Genomic DNA, 20,839 nt, shown 5'->3' on the forward strand with positions numbered 1-20,839 from the left:
CGTGGCAATGGAGATAAACGTCAAGAAAGTATTAGATGTGACTTTTTATCAAACCAAGAATAGCTTAGAGCTATTTGCAATTGGATTGCTTACCTTAAAATATTAAGTGTTAAGACAAGCCAAAGCATACTTAATCACTTTTTGATTTTTTCGATCTTGGAATCGTTTTATTCTTCCCTAAATGTGAGTATAAAGCGCTTAATAAGATTGAAAATTTTGCATGTATGCTTTAAATTTCTTACTGGTTTTATGAATGGTTTTTCATTACAAATTCTTTAAATTGTAGAAAAATGTCTGCAACTAACACCAACAATAACCAATTTTCGTTACGCTCAATTCTCGGTAAAAAGAAATTGAGTGGGCCAAACTTCCTTGATTGCAAAGGAACTTGCGTATAGTTCTTATGCAAGAGCAAAAGGAATACGTCCTTGATGAGGAAATGCCCGACGCTCCTAATAAGGAGGTCACATAGGCTGCCCTATATCTATAGCACGCTGCCAATCGGGATATCAAATGAATCATGTTGGCCACAATGTCTTAAGGACTTTCTTTGAGAAGGAAACAACTTTTGAAATCATTTCTGAGCTTCAGAACATGTTTCAAGAGCATGCCCAAACTGAGCGGTTTGAGACCTATAGGAAGATCCTTGAGAGCAAGCTTAAGAAAGGAGAGCCAATCAGCCCACATGTACTTAAAATAATCGGATTATTTGAGAACATGGAAAGGCTTGATGCTGGGTACTCGAGCGAGATGACAATTGACATTATTCTCGATTCGTTGCAGAAAGGCTATGATCAGTTCAAGATGAACTATAATATGTACAACATGGAGAAAACCCTCACCAAGCTTCATGGGATGTTTAAGTAGGCCGAGCAAACACTCAAGGATGAGGGAAGCATGATAAGATTATGGTCAAGAAGGGCAAGCCATTCAAGCGCTCGGGCAAGAAGAAGGGCTACAAGGGGAAAGGTAAGAAGACCTTTCCGCCTAAGTCAAAAGCTACCAAGAGCAACAAGTAAAAGAAGGTAGCGTCTTCTCAATCAAATTCCGAATGTTTCAACTGTAAGAAGAAGGGACATTGGAGACGAGATTGCCTCAAGTTCAAGGAGGATAAGAAGAACGACATTGTTACTTTTGGATCAAGTATATATGTTATAGACCTTAACTTTACTAGCAAAGCTTCATGGGTATTAGATATCGAATGTGGCTCACACCTTTGTTCTAATGGTCATGGACTAAGGAAAAGTAGAAGGCTAGTGAAGGGAAATGTGAAACTTCGGGTAGGCAATGGAGCAAGGATTGCGGTTGTATCTGTTGGAACACTCAGTTTGTCTTTGCCCTCTGGGCTTGTTTTAGAGCTTAAAGATTATCATCATGTTCCAAACATTACCAAAAACATTATTTCAACTTTGGCTTTGGATGCTAAGGGTTTTGAATTTCGGATAAAAGATCAGACAATAGTTGTTCATTTTATCTTGATAATGTTTTATATGGTAGGACATATTCAGAAAATGGTCTTTATGTGCTTTCACTAGACAAACAGGTTTATAATGTTAATGATACCACCAAAAGGGCTAAGACCGTTGAGTCGAACCAAACCTACTAGTGGCATTGTTGTCTTGGCCACATTAACATCAAACACATAAGGAAACTTCTTCATGAAGGGATTCTTGATTCATTCGACTTAGAGTCGTTTGAAAACTACAAAGGATGCTTACTTGGCAAGATGATAAAGCAGGAATTCTCCAAGTTGGGAGAAAGGGCTAGTGACTTATTGGGTCTTATGCACACGGATGTATGTGGACTAATGAGCACAACCGCAAGAAACGATTATCACTATTTTATCACATTCACGGACGACTATAATAGATATGGCTATATCTACATTATGTAGCACAAATCTGAATCCTTTGAGAAATTCAAAGAATTTTAGAGTGAAGTGGAAAATGAGCTTGGCAAGAAAATCAAAGCCCTTCGATCGGATTTAAGTGGCGAGTATTTGAGCTACGAATTCGACGACCATCTGAAAGAACATGGTATTCTCTCAGAATTAACACCTCCCGGAACTCCACAATGGAACGGAGTATCTAAGAGGAGAAATCGAACTTTGTTAGACATGGTTCGATCCATTATGGGTCTTAATGATCTTCCTATCTCTTTTTAGGGACACGCACTTCTAACTGCGACACTAACATTGAACCGCGCTCCGTCAAAAGCTGTCGAAAAGACTATATGAATTATGGACGAAGAAAACTCCACGGTTGTCTTTTCTTAAGATTTGGGGTTGCGAAGCATATGTCCAAAGACTCATGTTTGACAAGCTTGCACAAAAATCTGACAAATGTTTTTTTGTGGGATATCCAAAAGAAAGAATGGGGTATTACTTCTACAACCAATCTGAGAACAAAGTATTTATTGCTCGAGATGGTGTCTTTTTGGAAAAGGAAAATCTTTCTAAAATGACAAGTGGGAGGAAAATCAAACTTGATGAAGTTCGAGAAGGTGAGCAACAAAGTCAACCTGACAAAACTGACAATCAAAGTGCTTTGAAAGCAGTTGTTGAAAATGGTAAGAGTCAAATCGACAATGTTCAAAGTCAAAATGACAATGCAAATGCTTAATCTATTACCCTGCATAGGTCGCAAAGGCCAAGATCTCAACCAGACAAATACCTCAAGGTTGTCTTAACCGATAATCAAGACATCCTAGATATGGATGAAAATGATCCAACAACATACAAACAAGATATTATGAGCCCTAACTCTGCAAAATGACAAGAAGCCATGAAATCCGAGATGGACTCCATGTTTGAAAATTAAGTATGGGACTTTGTTGATTTTCCCGAAGGTTACACACCTATTGGTTGCAAATGGATTTTCAAGTTAAAAATCGACAAAGATGGAGTTATATATGTATATAAAGCTAAACTAGTGGAAAAAGGTTACATGCAAATTAAATTTACGGCGTTGATTATGATGAAACCTTTTCGCTAGTCACCGTGCTTAAGTCTGTTCGGATTATCCTAGCAATTGTCGCATATTATGATTATGAAATATGGCAAATGGATGTCAAAATCGCCTTCCTCAATGTGATTTTGGAAGAAACTGTGTTTATGACACAACCAGAAGGTTTAGATTCGAACAATGCTTGAAAGGTATGGAATCTTAAGAAATCCATATATGGATTAAAGTAGGCAAGCATAAGTTGGAAGCTGCGATTCGATGAAGCCATTAGCAAGTTTGGTTTTATCAAGAATCCAGATGAGTCTTATGTTAACAAGAAGGTTAGTGGGAGTGACATCGCATTCCTTGTCTTATATGTCGATGACATATTGCTCATTGGAAACAGCATTCCAATGCTGGAGTCTGTAAAGACTTGGCTTGGAAAGTGTTTCTCAATGAAGGACTTGGGAGAGGCACATTACATATTGGGCATCAAGATTTATATGGATAGATCTAAGAGGATGATTGGATTGAGGCAAAGTACTTATATTGATAAGGTATTGGCACGATTCAATATAGTGGAAGCCAAGAAAGGCCACCTACCCATGTCTTATGGCATAACTCTCAGCAAGAAACAGTGTCCAAAGACACCTGATGAGCGAGAGAGAATGAGTAAGATTCCATATGCTTTGCTTATTGGATCAATCATGTATGACATGATATGTACCAAGCTAGATGTATCGTATGCCTTGAGTACTACGAGCCGATACCAATTAAACCCACGAGAGGCGCATTGGACTGCGGCCAAGAATATCCTAAAGTACCTCACAAGGAACAAGGATAAATTTCTGGTCTATGGTGGGAGTAAGGATTTGGTTGTTGAAGGTTGTATCGACACAAGATCCAGACTGACAGAGACGACTTCAAGTCGCAATCAGGATATGTGTTCTGTCTTAATGGAGGAGCGTTTAGTTAGAAGAGTGATAAGAAAAGTACGACTGCAGATTCTACAATTGAAGCCAAATACTTGGCAGCTTCAGAAGCAGCTTAGGAGGCAGTTTTGATTCGTTCGTTCGTTGGTGAACTTGGTGTTGTACCCTCAATAAAGGGACCAATAGACCTCCATTGTGATAATAGTGGGGCTATTGCTCAGGCCAGAGAGCCAAGGGAACATCAGAAAGTCAAATATGTCATGAGGCGATTTCACATGATAAGGGAATGGAAGTCCGAGGGTGAAATTAAAATTTGCAAGATTGGAACAGACGATAATGTAGCCAATCCACTCACTAAACCTTTGCCTCAAGTGAAACACTATAAGCACGTTGAGGCAATGGGAATCAAGCATATTGGAGATTGGCTTTGATTTCCCTATTTATGTGTTTTAATTAAGTTGCGGAGATCTTAATGTAAAACACTATGTTGAACCATTCATTTATGGAGTAATTTAATTTTTCTGTAAATTATTATTCTATTTCTATTTAATTGTGGTTTAGAATTAAATAATAAGTCCGTACGATTTGAGAATATTCAAAATAGGGTATCAAGACAATGTCTTGGATAAAGAAACACCTATTAAGTGAACGTTGAATATCATATCGAAATTATCCCTAATCAAGGTCATTTGAAATTTGGACAACTAATGTCTACTTAAGATTAGTGTATAGTATGATTTATAGCATCGTTTCTTGTGCTACAAAGATAAGAATGTCATAAATCATTTACACAGGTATTAATTTGGAACTATACCAAATCAACCTATGAGAATACTTTAAGAGATTTAACAATCATCATAAGTATATTACTCATTATGGCTATCGGAACCTTTTTCCTCAACCATGAGCATTGTAAGTTCTCTTGTTTGAGTACTAGTTCGTTTTGATGTTGTCAAACGTCTGCCATACAAGAGGATTATAAAGGCAACACTCGGGCGGCAAGGGCCTTACTAAGGGAAAACAATGTAAGACTGGGAATATTCCCCTATTGACAAATAGAGAATATGTCTTTGTTGTTTACAAGGCCTCTCGAAGAGCAAGACTGTGAAAATGCATGGCCGTTCTCAGATGGATTTTGGAAATCATCTGCTTATTGACAGTCGAACTACAAAATCGAGAAACACTTCTAGACGTAATAAGGATGACGAAGAATCTTACCTTATAGTTCATGAAGAGGCATTAAGTGACATAGGAAACAGGCGATACAAAAACACCAAACTTGTCCGGAAGGACAAGTGGGAGATTGAAAGGAATGGTGTCCTTTGAACAAGTGTAATCCTTTTGGTCACACCCAATCGTGTAACCGAACCAAAGCGACGAATTAATTCAAAGGATTAAATAAGTCGATAGGGATTTTACAAACTAAAACATTGGATTTCGAGCTTAGAGCGTCGAACCCGAGCGTCGTAAGTCGAGTCAAGTTTAGGAATCAACGAGATGTGAAAATCTGTCAAACAATCAGTAAACGTGCATCAAAGCCCTAGCCACGCAATGGCCTAGCCATGCAAAGGCTAGGTGGGCTAGGATGCCTAGACGGGTTGCTGTCACATGTGCATGCTTGGCCGCAAGCCAAGCAAGCATCGCATTGCTTGGCTGTGCGTGTGCTGCCGAGCTAGCACATGCAGGCTAGCAGCAAGGCTCGCAAGTAAGAGCAGCGTATGCTGGTGAGGCTTGCTAGTGTGGGCTGTGATGTTGCTTGTGCCAAGGACGCACGCGAGCAAATTAGCAGGCCCAGCGGAGCACTAGGCCGCCAGCAAGGCGTGCCTTGATGCCTAGCCTTGGCGCCAGCTGGCGCGCTGTTAATAGTGCCGGTTATGAGGGGCGGTTGCCTTGGGGAGCAAGGGAAGGTGGTCCTTCCCTTTGTGGTCCTCACTACTCCCTTGCTCTCCTTTTAACACTTGTTGTTTGATGATTTTTTTTCCATTTTAATTTAATTTATAATTAAATTAATTCTTTCTTTTGGCATTTTTCCAGATGTATCGTATGCTTTAAGGGCTACGAGCCAATACCAATAAAACCCAGGATAGGCGCATTGGACTACGGCCAAGAATATCCTGAAGTACCTGAAAAGGAACAAGGATAAATTCCTGGTCTATGGTGGCCACAAAGATTTGGTTGTTGAAGGTTACACCAACGCTAGCTTCTATACTTACAAAGACGACTTCAAGTCACAGTCAGGGTACATATTTTTCCTAAATGGAGGAGCGTTTAGCTGGAAGAGTGCCAAACAAAGCACCACTGTAGATTCTACAACTGAAGTCGAATACTTGGCAGCTTTAGAAGCCGCTAAGGAGGCTGTTTAGATTCGCAAGTTCGTCAGTGAACTTGGTGTTGTACCCTCCATCAAGGGTCCGATAGATCTCTACTGTGACCACAATGGAGCTATCGCTCAGGCTAGAGAGCCAAGAGAGCACCAGAAGGTCAAACATGTCCAGAGGCGATTTCACATGATAAGGGAAAGGAAATCCGAAGGTGAAATCAGAATTTGCAAGATCGGAGCGGATGATAATGTGGCCGATCCTTTGACTAAACCTCTGCCTTAGGTGAAGCACAACAACCACATTGAGGCAATGGGAATCAAGCACGTTGGATATTGGCTTTGAAATTCCCTGTACAAGTGTTTTAATTAAACTAGACGTTTTAATGTAAGACACTGTGTTGAAACCATTCATTTATGGAGTAATGAATTTTATAATTTCTATTCACTCCATTGCTATTTAATTGTGGTTTAGAATTAAATAATGAGTCCATTCGATTTATGGAAATGTTCAAAACAGGGTATCAAGACCATGTCTTGGATAAAGAAACACCTATTAAGTGAACATTGAATATTTAAATCAAAAATTATCCCTAATCAAGGTCATCTAACTGATGGACGATTGATGACCACCAGAGATTAGTGTGTAGTATGATTTACAGCACCGTTTCCTGTGCTTCAAGGACATGATGGTCATAAATCATTTGCACAAGTGCCAGTTCGGAACTGCATTGGATCGACCTATGAGAATACTTTAAGAGATTCAAAATTGTCATAAGTACATTTCTCATTATAGCTATCGGAACATGTTTCCTCAATTATGAGTATTGTGAAGTTTTCATGTTTGAGTACTAGTCTCTTTGGTGTTGCCTAACGTCTGCCGTAACTGGGGATCATAACGGGAACACTCGGGAGATTAGGTCCTCTTAGTAAGAGAAACTTACAGTACAAGATTGGGAATGTCCCCCTATTAACAATAAGGAACATGTCTTTGTTGTTTACAAGGCCGCTCGAAGAGCGAGACTGTGAAAATGCACGGTCGTGCTCAAATGGATTTTAGAAATCATCTGCTTATTGACAGTCGAACTCGGAGATCGAGAAACACTTCTGAACAGAATAAGGATGACGATGAATCTTACCTTATAGTTCACGAAGAAACATTAAGCGACATAGGAAATGGGCTATACACTTTATGCACACTTGTCCGGAAGGACAAGTGGGAAATTCAAAGGAATGGTGTCCTTCCAACAAGTGTATTATTCTGATAGAGGGTTTAGAATTATTATAGAGTTAATTCTTCAGTAAGGTCAAGTGATCGGAATGCCTAGGTGGAGGCCGCTTCCGATCAGTAATATTAAGGTACAATTAATATTACAACTTAATCTTAACTGAACCCTTCGAGTCGAACCCAATCGAACAACCGATCCGAGATGACGAATCAATCCGAAGGATTCGATGAGTCGTCGGAGTTTTACGAACACAGACGTCGAATACCGAGCCCAGGGCGTCAAAATCGAGCGTCGCTAAATCACAAGCAACAAGTTCGAGCGTAGCCGTAGCATCACTATGGCCTAACCATGTGGACGCTAGGCTTGCTCAAGCTAGCATGCACAATGCATGGCTAGGCACACCTTGCGTGCTAGACGCACATAGCAGCACCATCGTAGTGCTAGGCACTAGCGTGTGTGCGTGCGTGTGTGCCTTCGCACAACATAGCACCATCGCAGTGCTAGGCACTGGCGTGTATCCGTGCATGTGTGCCTTCGCAAAGCACAGCACCATTGTAGTGCTAGGTACTTGCGTGTGTGTGCGTGTGTGTATTCCTAGGCCTATCGCCACACACCAGCCATCAAGCATATGTGTTGTGCGCATGTGCGAGAGACCGGGGCCATCACTACGCACCAGCCAGCAAGGTTGTACGTGTGTGTGTGCGTTGGCTAGGTGTGTGTTGGCGTGCTAGCTGGCTGGTGTGTGTTGGCGTGCTAGCTAGCTGCCAGCCCTGCTGCCCTTTGTGAGTGGCGGTTTAGGAGAGGTGGGGACCAAGGGCCTCAAGGCTTCCCTTGGGGAGCAAGGCAAGGGTCCCCCCATGGGATATGGTCCTCACCTAACCCATTCTCCCCTCTTGCCACTTGTTGCTATGTGATTGCATTTGCTTAATAATTTATTTTAGAATTAAATAAATTAGTGCATTTGCACATGATCTCACATTGATCATGAAATGGGATTCAAGTCCCCATTCTCTATAAATACCCCTTGGTTGGGATTTTGAGAACACAACTTGAGTAGAACTCAAAAGGTATATCCAATAGTTGAGAAAGCCTTAAGTTCGTAAAACTCCTTTTTTATTTGATCGGGTCCCGACTAACCTTCGGGACTTGGATCACTCGGGTCGGGGTTCGTGGGTACGAGCCGTCGGAGACCTTGCGATTGCGGGGTTCAAGTAAGAGCTCTTTTGGTGAGCGAAGCACGCGTCTAGGGTATAATTCCTTCTCCCTTTTTCTCTTAATTATGTATTAATTATGTTTTTCATGCTTTAATTGCTTTAGTTATTAGGGCGGGTCTTGGTGGGTTTCCTTCCGCGTAGAGTGGTTCTCTACGAAACCCTACAGTGATAAGGGTTGCATGTCATGGTTTAGATTATTTAAGGTTTCTACTACTTGTAGTGTAAGTCGAAGAAGAATTTCAACAACCACTGGTCTCAGGGGTAGGATCCAATTAATCTTAGTGTAATGTAGGTCTGCCTTAAAATTGGTCAAGGTTCCTAGCCATTTTCCTTCATGCATATAATTTTCTATATTCCATAACCCATCAGGTGTAATTAAATCCTTATACTTTTTTTTATTAATAGTTCATATCTAGGTGTGTTGGGTAAGTGGACTAAGGCCAGTAGGATGATCCATGGTGCTTCGCTTATAAATTTCATATTCCCGTTTCTTTTGATATCAATAGCATGCCAAACAATGTCTGTTATAAAGTCACACACAGATAAAACGTCCGATTTTACTAGCCTTTGATCAAAGAAATGTCTTCTAACAGTTCCATCATCTGTGATAACATAAACTATTTAAGTAAGCAATTCAAATTTCCTCAAGGATAAATCTAAAATAGATACCAATGGAACTTGAAATTGCATGAACACACAAATGACTAGGCGACCCTATACTTAGACTAATGCACATAAGTTGTTTCCAAAATCAAAAATTTCAATTCATTTTGTTTTCGAAAATAATAATGTACTCGATTCATGATATTAGATGGTCGAGGCGAGCCTTTCCTAGATAGAGAGTCGTACCCATTATAGGCCTCCGAAGAGAACTCGAGAATCCTTTTCTCAATCATCTTTCCAAATAAGAAAATAGTTTTTTTTATATAGAAAATAGTTTTCCTTTCAAAGAATGCGAAACTCTATCTATCCTATATGCCCATCCTAAGTCTACCCACAGATTTTATTTGACAATTTTAATCTTTCTTATAACCTGGCTCTGATACCAGTTTGTAACACCCTCAAATCTCCCTCTACGTAGATATTATAATTATACATATAAAATACCGTAGAGATAGACTTGGGCGTATTACCGTCACGTGAAAACATAAGGCTTATTAACTACTAATAATGGCAGCGGAAAAATAACTGACTTTATTAATAATATAATAATCATAATATATAGTTTGATAATACTCCAAATAAAACTTGTCTGGCTCGTGAATGAATAAATTCCTAACTAACTGATCCCGATCCCAACTCAAGTATGCGCACGATCAATTCCACACCTGAAATTAAGACTGCTTACCAATAATGGTGAACAGGGAAAACCAAAAACAAAAAGGAAAACGGATTAGCATAAACGCTAAGTACATATAAGTGCAAGGCATGTAAATGCTTTTATTAGATAAACATGCTTTCAAAATAGTTACACTACAATTCAACGCTAAAATATGACTTTTCCAAAATTCATCACTTTCCAAAATTAGACTTTACAAATATAGGCTTCCAACAAAGAAATATTTAAAGATAGAACTTTCTAAAAATCAATTCATCTCCTAAGTGTGCACACCCCCCAAGCAAGTAAGACTATACTCGAGGAAAGACCAGATCATACAAAGCTCATGGTCTTACTTAACCAATCCCTGGTAGAGGAACAATAAATATTGAATACTCAAGCCCATAATGAGCTGCAAATTTAATTCAATTCCCTTAATCATAAATAAATTCAATTTAATTCAAACATGATTTCAAGATCAATCCTTTAAACAATTTATTCAAACATTCAAACAAACAATGATTCAAACATATACACATATAGAAAAACCTTTATCAAAGGTCTAGCCATCTATACGTACCTTGATCAAGAGAACAATTAAGGTACGACTGGTACACTTGACCACGATCAAGGGAATCCTCCTACACAATAAAATAACCTTAATTAATATAAGGTTAACAAAATAAACCCAAACTATAAATAATACTCTACCAGTGCATGAACCACCTAATATTAACCTTTATAAAATCAAGTCTTGTTTGTTTTTAAATAGCAAATTGTATATTTTAGTATCAAAATAACAATCTTAGTATCATAATAGTGTTGTTAGTACCGAAGTGCATGAACCACCTAATATTAACCTTTATAAAATCAAGTCTTGTTTATTTTTAAATAGCAAATTGTATATTTTAGTATCAAAATAACAATATTAGTATCATAATAGTGTTGTTAGTACCGAAAATTAATACTTCCTCCGTTCTTTAAATATCGCATCACTTGCCTTTTAGGGAAGTTTCACAAATATTGCATCACTTCCATTTTAGGATAAAAAATATCTATGTTCACACTGCAAATACCCAACATACCCTTACTTTTTCACACTTACTTTTTATTTTATCTTTACATTACATGGACAATTTTGTATTTTTACGTTTCTCTCTCTTACTTTTTCCCACTACCAAATTTTGCTTCCAAAACCCCTATGATGGAATAAAAAAAAAGAACAGAGGAAGTATAAATAATCATAATGTTAATAAGAAGAGTAAAAGAGAAGTTTTTTTTTCAACTAGGTGCGACAAAGGTGAAAGAAAGAAGGTGATGTTCGCACCTTCTGGCGGCAGCTCACGGTGGATTGATGGTGGCAGTTGGGTGGTTGCTGGCGGCAGGGATGGTGGCAGCAGGTGGCGGTAGAGGTATTTGTTTGGTGGCGGCAAGGAGGAAAGAAGGAGCAAGAAGTGAAGGAAGAGGAAAAGAAAAGGGCGTGTATTAGTGAGTGAATAAGAGGAGAAAATTCTGATTTTTGGTGTGAGTAATTGAGGAGGATTAAGGGTCAATTTATAGTGTTTAGAGTGTAGAAATGATAGAGATTAATGTATGATATGATTTCTAAAAAACCTGATAAGTTTTGGGGTTTGTTAAAGTACTTGAACCAAATTAAGCCTAGATTAATAGTTGGGTTTAAAAGATGAGTAGAAATTAGATAAAAGTTCATTTGATTGGAGGATTGGAAGAAGGAAGATAGGGATAAAAAAAAAATTAGATGATGAAGAGGGTTTAATGGTTAAGTAAAGAATAAGATAGAAATCACAAAATAATAATAATAATAATAATAATAATAATAATTTTATTTTTCTTTCATGTTTTCGGCCAGATACTAATTTTTATAAGAAAAACTGATTTTCTTTTTTTCTATAAAAAAACGAAAATCATATTTAAATGAATAAAAAGATTGAATTTGATACTTAAATCAAGTTATTATACAAATATATAAATATTTTAGGTAATATCAAAACTAAAATTTGTTGTAAATCATAATGTATATTAGATATTATCTTTAAAACTCTTGAAATTTCTAAGATAACAACATACATATTGAATAAAATATGGACTGACCTTTAAAAGATCATTAAACCAATATTATTAAATTAGAATCCGAAAATAATTAATTATTCAAATGATTAAATACTTATATTTGGCGCCACAATTTAAATTCATTTTGGCTCTAAATTAAATAACTCAAGAAATTATTAAAATATTTTCCCAAAATTCGGGGTATTACATCTTTATAGAAAAGAACTAGACCATACAGGATGAAGTGGATAAGTTACTAGTGGCTGAATTTATAAAACCATGTGATTACCGAGAGTGGCTAGCCAATGTAGTCATGGTAAAGAAGGCAAACGACCAGTGGAGGACGTGCGTTGATTTCACATATCTCAACAAAGCATGCCTAAAAGATTGTTATTCAGTGCCGCGGATTAATCAATTAGTAGATGCAACAAGTGGGCACACATTGCTAAGCTTCATGGATACTTTTTCAGGGTACCAGTAAATCAGCCTACACAAACCAGACAGGCAGAAAATTGCATTCATCACTGAAGGGGGATTGTACAATTACATCGCCATGCGCTTTGGGCTGAAGAACCCAGGGGCCACGTTTCAGAAAACAATGGACAGAGTGTTCATCCACCAGAAAGGGCAAAATGTAGAAGTGTATGTAGATGACTCGATTGTCAAAAGCATCACACAAGCAGAACATATTTTAGACCTGGAAGAAACATTTTCCACGCTGAACAAGTATCACATCAAGTTGAACCCGAAGAAATGCGTTCGGGGTGAGCTTAGGAAAATTCCTTGGCTTCATGGTAAGCGAAAGAGGAATTGATGCCAACCCTGAAAAAGTAAAAGCAGTTCTCAGTCTCCCAGAGCCTAAATGCACCAAAGACATTATGCGCCTGATAGGGAGGATGGCAGCGCTGACCCGCTTCATTAGTAAGTCAGCGGACAAAGCTTTACCGTTTTATCAGCTGTTGAAAGGAAATAGAGAATTCAAGTGGGATGACGTAGAAAATAAATCTTTTCTAGGGATCAAGGAGCATTTAACCAAGCTCCCCACCATGATCAGTCTGGAGCAAGGTGAAAAGCTCCAGTTGTATATCTCAGCCTCGACGCAGACAATAGGAGCAGTCCTCTTGGTTGAGAGGAACAAACAGCAGAAACCAGTTTACTTTGTAAGCCATGTACTGTCTGAAGCTAGACAGAGGTTCCCGCTGGTGGAAAAGTTAGCTCTGGTAGTGGTTACAACAGAAACAAAGCTAAAACCCTACTTTGATGCACATGTAATCCAGATCCTTACAAATCACCTTCTGGAAAAAGGCCTGCAAAAAATGGATGCCTCACGACAGCTGCTGAAGTGGGAAATTGAATTATCTGAATATGAATTCGAAGTCAAGCCTACAGCAGCCATAAAGGCCCAAGCTCTAGCTGATTTCATAGTGGAAGCCTCATACTAGGAAAAGGAAGATGAGGTAGGAACCTGGAAAGTAGCGGTGGACGGATCTTCAGCTCAAACAGGCAGCGGCACTGGAATAATCTTGACTTCACCTGAGGGCAATGTGTTTGAGTATGCCATCAAGTATTAATTCAAGGCATCAAACAATGAGGCTGAATACGAAGCAAACTTGGTGGGATTGAGAATGAGTATCGCAGCCAGAGCAAAGAAAATACACTTGCAAACTGAAGGGGGAGTATGAGGCCAAAGAGCGTGCGATGCTAAAGTACACAACCAGAGTGAAAGAATTAGTAGCTTAGCTGATGCACTTTCAAGTAGACCTGGTCCCTAGAGCAGAAAACTTCTAGACTGATGCACTATCAAAGTTAGCCAGCTCCACTCTTCAAAGTCTCACAAGAACAGTCATGGTAGAATCCCTAGAACAGTGTAGCATCGTTGAAAGTAAACAGGTGAATTATACCACGCAGCAACAAGCATGGTTCTCAGACGTATTAGCATATAAAATGCACGGCGTGCTGCCAGATGACACAGTAAAGGCCAAGAAGGTCAGGAGGGATGCCAACTGGTATATTGTGATGAATGGAGAGTTATACAAGAAAGGTTTCAATAAACCGCTCTTGAGGTGCATCCTAGAATGGGAACAAGAAGGAACCATGGAAGAAGCACACTCAGGAATTTGCATAAATCACATTGGCGAAAAAGCTCTAGGAGTTAAAATACTTCAAAGAGGAGCATACTGGCCAACATTGACACGGGATGCTTTAGCATATGTCAAAAAGTGTGAGAAGTGCAAGAAGTATTCCCCAGTCACCAATCAGCCAGCTAAGATTTGACCCCGATTCTCAGCCTGATCCCTTATACGCAGTGGGGAATGGACATATTAGGACCTTTCACCACTAGATCAATGGGCAGAAAGTACCTCATAGTGGCAGTAGACTATTTCATCAAGTGGATTGAGGCCAAACACACAAAATACATAAAGGCCTCTCAAGTCAGATGTTCATTTGGAAGAATATCATCACAAGATTTAGGGTGCCACAGTGCATAGTTTTTTACCACTGTTGTCAGTTCGACTATGATACTATCAAGGACTAGTTGGAAGAAATGAACATCAAGTACGCAAGTGCTTCATTCTGCCACCCACAGAGCAATGGCCAGGAAGAAGCAGCAAACAAGCTGATATTAGTAGCCTTGAAGAGAAAACTAGAAGAGCACAAGGGTCTCTGGGCTAACTTTGTGCCAGAGGTGTTATAGGCAAATCAAACAATGGAAAAGGAAGCCACTGGCAAGAGCCCATTTGCCTTAGCTTATGGAGCAGATGTTGTTGTCCTAGTAGATTTGCAAATCCCTAGCCAGCAAATTCAACACTACAAGCAACAAGGGAATGAGAAACGCCTGCTGGAAGAGCTAGACTTCCTTCCAGAGATGCGATTGAAAGCAGCTCTCAGACTGGCTACCCAGAAGAGCAGAATCTCGAAGGCCTTCAACAAGAGAGTCAAGCATCGAGAGCTGCTGCCTGGAGATTTGGTTCTCAGAAGAACTGCAGTAGTGGGAAGAGGAAATCAGCACGGAAAGCTGTCAGCCAATTCAGAGGGCCCTTTTCTCATCCATGAGCAAGTAGGACCAGGTGCTTTCCTCCTCTCTAACCAAAAAGGTCAAGTCTTAAGGAACAGTTTTAATACGGATGTGTTAAGAAAATATTTTGTTTAAAGTCATAGAGAAACTTTGTTTAAATTATGCAATGTTAATCAAGGCAATTTAAGCGATTTAAATTCAATGAAATACGAGCCTCTACGTGAGGAGTATCCTACATGAACTTGTCTAAACATTTTTATATATTACATTATGCACTAGCATCATACGCTAACATGCTGGGAAGTTAGAATAAACTTAAAGTCACCATGTCTATGCCATAAATACCAAGGCAAGATGTGGTAAGACACACCATCATAAAGGGTTGATCTCAAAAATCGCCTAGAGTCACGTTGGTTACCCAAAAGCAAACGCCATCACTGCCTAGTTCAACCTACCAACTCAAAGTAAAACAGGGCACCACCTCGGGGACGCTTGAGGGGGCTGCCTAACACGTTCAACTTGAGATGGCAAGAGTGAATGAAAGACGAAAAGGAACTGAGTGAGCAACACCAAGGCTCTCGCAGTCTCACCCAGCTCGTTTTTTCGTGGGGAGTAGAGTGATAGCACATTGTTAAGCTCTCACATAAACTAAGTGAGAAGCTCAGCCAAAAAAGTCATCGCTAGACAGGCTAAATGGCATACCCACAAGTCCTTACATAACCAAGTAAGTAACATAAACGCAAGCTCTCGTCACGAAAGATGAGCAGCATAAATCTAAGTACTCACCTAGTTAAGTGAACGATATGACCCTAAATTCCTCATCAAATAAGAGACAAAGTGCCGACTGACAAGCGCACTTTAGGGCGCACTTTAGAGCATATTTTAGGATGATTTTGGATGTATTTGGGGCCGCTTTGGCCGATTATTACCTTGTTATGCTTACGTTCCCCATATTACGTGCTTCACGGGTTTTCGGTTTGTTTTTAATGTGTTTTCAGGTAATATCAACCGAGTTTAATCGGATCCCGAGCCCTTGATGCGTAACCGAGCTAGCCTTGACCGGAGTCCGAGGAGTTAAGGAAGTTCAAGTGTCGTGCATTGATTACATAGCACAGGCAGCACGGCCGTGTTACCATAGGCACACCCGTGCTGGCCTATAAGCAAGCAACCCCAGACAAGGCAGCACGGCCGTGCAAGCCAATAGCACGGCCGTGTCAGTATCCACGCACCCGTACGGCCGTGCAGGCCATTAGCACGGCCGTGCCAGATGTTGCCCGTGCCCGTGTCAGCTTCAGTATGAGCCCCGTGCTAGAGCATATTCAGCACGGCCGTGTCATATATAGCACAGCCGTGCCAATTTGAAGAAGAAATCCGGTTTACTTACTGACAAGCTAGCACGGCCGTGCCAAATACAGCACGGCCGTGCTGATCCAGGGTTAACTGCGCGCTTGACTTCTCCGCATTAGAAGACGTATAAAAGGCCCAACTTTAAGAGGATTCCTCAGACAGTTTTAGAGATAGTTTTGAGAGCCTTTGTAGAGAGTTATTGGAGAACGTTCTTAGTATTAGTGATTCATTAGTTTTCTTAGAGATATTTCTAGAGATTTTAGTTTTCTTGGATTGATTTGAAGCAAGATTTGCGAAGATTCTTTGTATTATTCATTGAAGACGGATATCAAAGTTCTGAACTTTTCCATTGATTTGCATCAATACAATTGGTATTATTCATTCTTGTTTATTAATCAAGCTTTATTATTCCTTAATCAGAATTCATGTTTATATCTATTATGCTTTTGGAATTCGTTATTGCTTTGATTATGAATATGTGTGACTAGTCTCCTAGCTAGGGTTTCGGGATGAAACCCGGCCTAGGTAATCTATGTAATTGAGGGTTGATTTTGATAAACGGATTGTGATTAAATTGATTATATGCGATTGCATGTTAATTCATTATAATAGGAGTAGCTAACCTAGAATCTTGCATTTGATTGCATGATATTCTTGATTTGAACAAGAGATTGTGAATTGAGTATTTCATTATTGAATGTGGTTTGATTATGTATCGAGTAATGTTAAGTGCATGAGAAATCCAAGCTTAGTATTGCCCGTTGTCTTCCTATCACATGATATTGATCAGACTTATAGTCTTTGCATATCCCGTTTGTCTCTGTGATTCCTTGTTGCGTAGTTACCGATGGTTTGGTGAATTCCTGTTCTCCCTAGTGTCTTAGTTTATTGATTTATTCCATCTTATTAGTAGTATTTTAGAACACCATTTTCCATTGATTTCGAACTACCTTAGGTTTAAGATTGATTTGCAATTACTCTCGTTCCTCGTGGACCGAACCTTTATTTGCCATTGTACTTGGTTATAGGGTGTTCGTATAAGTATTGTTTGATTGAGAGTTAGATTGTAGCGACCGATTTAAACCTCGTCAAAATGGCGCCGTTGCCGGGGAACGGTGTTTGTTAATTGCTTTTTGATTTCTTGAGTCTAGTTCATCATAAAAAAGCACAAAAAGATTTTTCCCTTTTGGCTACACTTGTAGCCCTGCTATTTAATTGGTTTGGTTAGTGTGTATGCGCAGGTCTAAACAGAGAGAATTAATACCCTTCGATCCAGAAATCGAAAGAACTTTGAAGAGCAATCGTAAATCTCGATTGACGTCATCAAACTCTCAAGGAAAGGAACACAACACACAACAGGTTCCAATGGAAGACATACCGCGCCAACCCAATCGGCCAGCACCACAACCCCTTAAGGAGTTGGGAACTCCTGGGGCGTATAGAGCTTCAAGTGGGATTGCTCCACCCACTACTGAGGCCAATGATTTCGAGATTCGGTCGGCTATGATCACCCTCATCGAGAGAAGGCAGTTTAGTGGTGCCAAGCATTAGAGCCCTTTGGCTCATTTGAACGAATTTGAGAAGTACTGCAATACCATCAAGGTTAATGGGGTGAATCAAGAGTTCGTGAGATTGAAGCTTTTCCCTTTTCACTTATTGGGAGAGCTCTCAAATGGTTAGAGAAGGAGGTGAAGCCGAACTCTCTACACACTTGGGATGATGTCACGACAGCATTCTTGGGAAGATTTTATTCCCAAAAGAAGACGGCCGATGCTAGAGCTTTGATCCAGGGATTTCGGCAAAGGAGTGGGGAGTCAATCTACGAAGCATGGGAAAGGTACAAGGAGTATCAAAGAGAGTGGAGGAGGTGGCCCAATAATGAACAAAACTGAAGAGCAAGTCATAGATATTATCGAAGATGTGGTACGACACCACATGGATTGGCAAGACGGCGAGCGAGATGCTGTGAACAAGAGTGGAGGAGCGGTCTATTCAGTGGACCACCTCAATGCCATTAGCAACCTGACATCACAAATTACGAACCTCGGGAAGGAGATGTCAGTGATTAAAGCCAAGCTCGATTCCGTGCCATTGCAAGATCTTCCCTCCCAATCTAAGGGGAGAGGTATGAATCCTAATCCTTCCGTTTCTAATATGCCTGTAGGATGTATTTTTTGTGAAAACTGTGGGTCTTATGATCATTATACTAATGCTTGTAATTTTGATCCCTCATATGATCCTAATAATAATGATGGTAATAGATATAATAATGAACAGGTCAATGCTATGTCTTATGATAACGGACCTAGGAATGACAATAATAGATATCTGCCACCTAATCAAAGAGGGAACAATTATAATCAGGGAGGTAATGATTTTGATTATCAAAACCAGTGGGGAAATAGGGGCCAAAGGGACCGAAATTCCCAAGGACCCTATAATCAACATGGTGGTTTTGGAAATCAAAACCAATACCAACAGGGTAATCAAATGAATCATAATTCCCAAGGGCAATTCAATCAAGGGGGAAACGACATTAATAATAGGGGAAACTGGAATAATAATAAGGGGTACTCTAATCAAAATCCCCAACAATCTAATGTGCATGGTTCCCGAGCTACAAATGATAATTATTATGCTCATGGACCACCACAGAGATCTAGCTTGGAGGAAATGATGGAGTCCCAGGCCAAAATGTTCAACACTTTTATGTCCACCACTGATAAAAAGTTTAGTGAAGTGATGACACATAATAAGATGCTTGAAACCCAGATTTCTCAGTTGGCTAGTGCTATAAAAGATGGGGTTGGAGTTTCAAAACTACCGCCTCAAGGTATTGACCCTAAAAACTCTGTAAATGCTATCACCACTAGGAGTGGAAAGACATTGAGGGGGAGCGATGAAGTAGTACCCCCTAGGAGTCAACCTGTGACTCCACCTATCACTGATAATGTTGTAGGAAGTGAGGATGAGAGGACCAGAGAAAAAGATAAAATTAATGAGGTCCCAAAGGAACAGGTGGGAGCACAAACCAATGAACCCGACCTATTACATAGACTCCCCTACCCCCAAAAATATGTGAGACATAAGCTAGATTCCCAATTCGGGAAGTTTTTAGAGACCTTGAGAGAAGTCCACCTTTCTATACCATTCACTGATGCTATCAAGCAAATGCCTAACTATGCTAGGTTTTTAAAAGATATATTGAGTGGTAGAAGAAACTATGAAGGGGTAGAAACTGTTAACCTCACTGAACACTGTAGTGCTATAACAAAATGCCTCCTAAGTTAGGAGATCCGGGTAGCTTTTCAATCCCTTGTGCTATAAACAAAATGAATATTGATAATGCTTTGTGTGATCTTGGAGCTAGTGTTAGTCTCATGCCATATTCTGTTTATCAACGATTAAATATAGGAGAACTTCTTCCCACTAACATATCCCTTCAATTAGCCGATCGATCGATCAAATTTCCAAAGGGTAAAGTGGAAGATGTTCCCCTAAGGGTGGGGAAGTTTGTCATACCTGTTGACTTTGTGGTCCTAGATATGGATGAGGATGTTCATATACCTATTATTCTAGGACGTCCTTTCCTAGCTACTTCGGGGGCCCTTATTGATGTAAAGGGTGCCAAGATTTCATTGAAAGTAGGAAAGGAGGTTTTAGATTTTGATTTAAATAAAACTATGAAATATCCTTGTTCTAATTCTGATAATTGCATGATGGTTGACACTGTTGATTCCATTGTCTCTGATATGCGTAACGAATTATTCTATACTAATCATGATTTTGAGTTGAATGAGAACAAGGAAAACAGGGACATGGAGGAGCAATTTCTAGATGCATTAGATGTGGCCACTGCAAAGGAGGCTATTGAAGCACCAAAGGTAAAGCTTAAACCCCTTCCAACACATCAAGGAAGGGTTTCCCCTGTGTTTGTAGTACCTAAGAAAGGGGCGGTGACTATTGTCAAGAATAAGAATGGTGAGCTTATCTCCACTGCAATGGCAAGTATTGATTATGGGTAACTTGTAATCCATGTGTTGCGTCAAGCTATCGACGTTAAACTTAGCGCTTCCGGGAGGCAACCCGATTTTCTTGCTTTTACTAGAGTAGTTTCTTTTGTTTTGTAGTTGGTTTAGCTCCTAATTTGTGTGAGTTTTGTGTGCTCTTGTGTGTTTTTGTGCAGGTAGAAGATTGGTTAGAAGTCGGAATGAAGAGAGTGATGCGTGCCTTGAAGGAAAAGAAAACCTGCAGACTGCAGCACACAGCACGGCCGTGCCATCAGACAGCACGGCCGTGCCAGAATCCAGCACGGCCGTGCCAAAATCTGCACGGCCGTACCAAACCTCAAAAGCCCACTGACATTCTAGCACGGCCGTGCCATTTTCAGCACGGCCGTGTCAAGTACTAGCACGACCGTGCTAATTTTAGCACGGTCGTGCCATCTGAAATTC

Source organism: Chenopodium quinoa, unplaced genomic scaffold (genome assembly GCF_001683475.1).
Source record: "Chenopodium quinoa cultivar QQ74 unplaced genomic scaffold, ASM168347v1, whole genome shotgun sequence".
NCBI classification, from domain to species: Eukaryota; Viridiplantae; Streptophyta; class Magnoliopsida; order Caryophyllales; family Amaranthaceae; genus Chenopodium; species Chenopodium quinoa.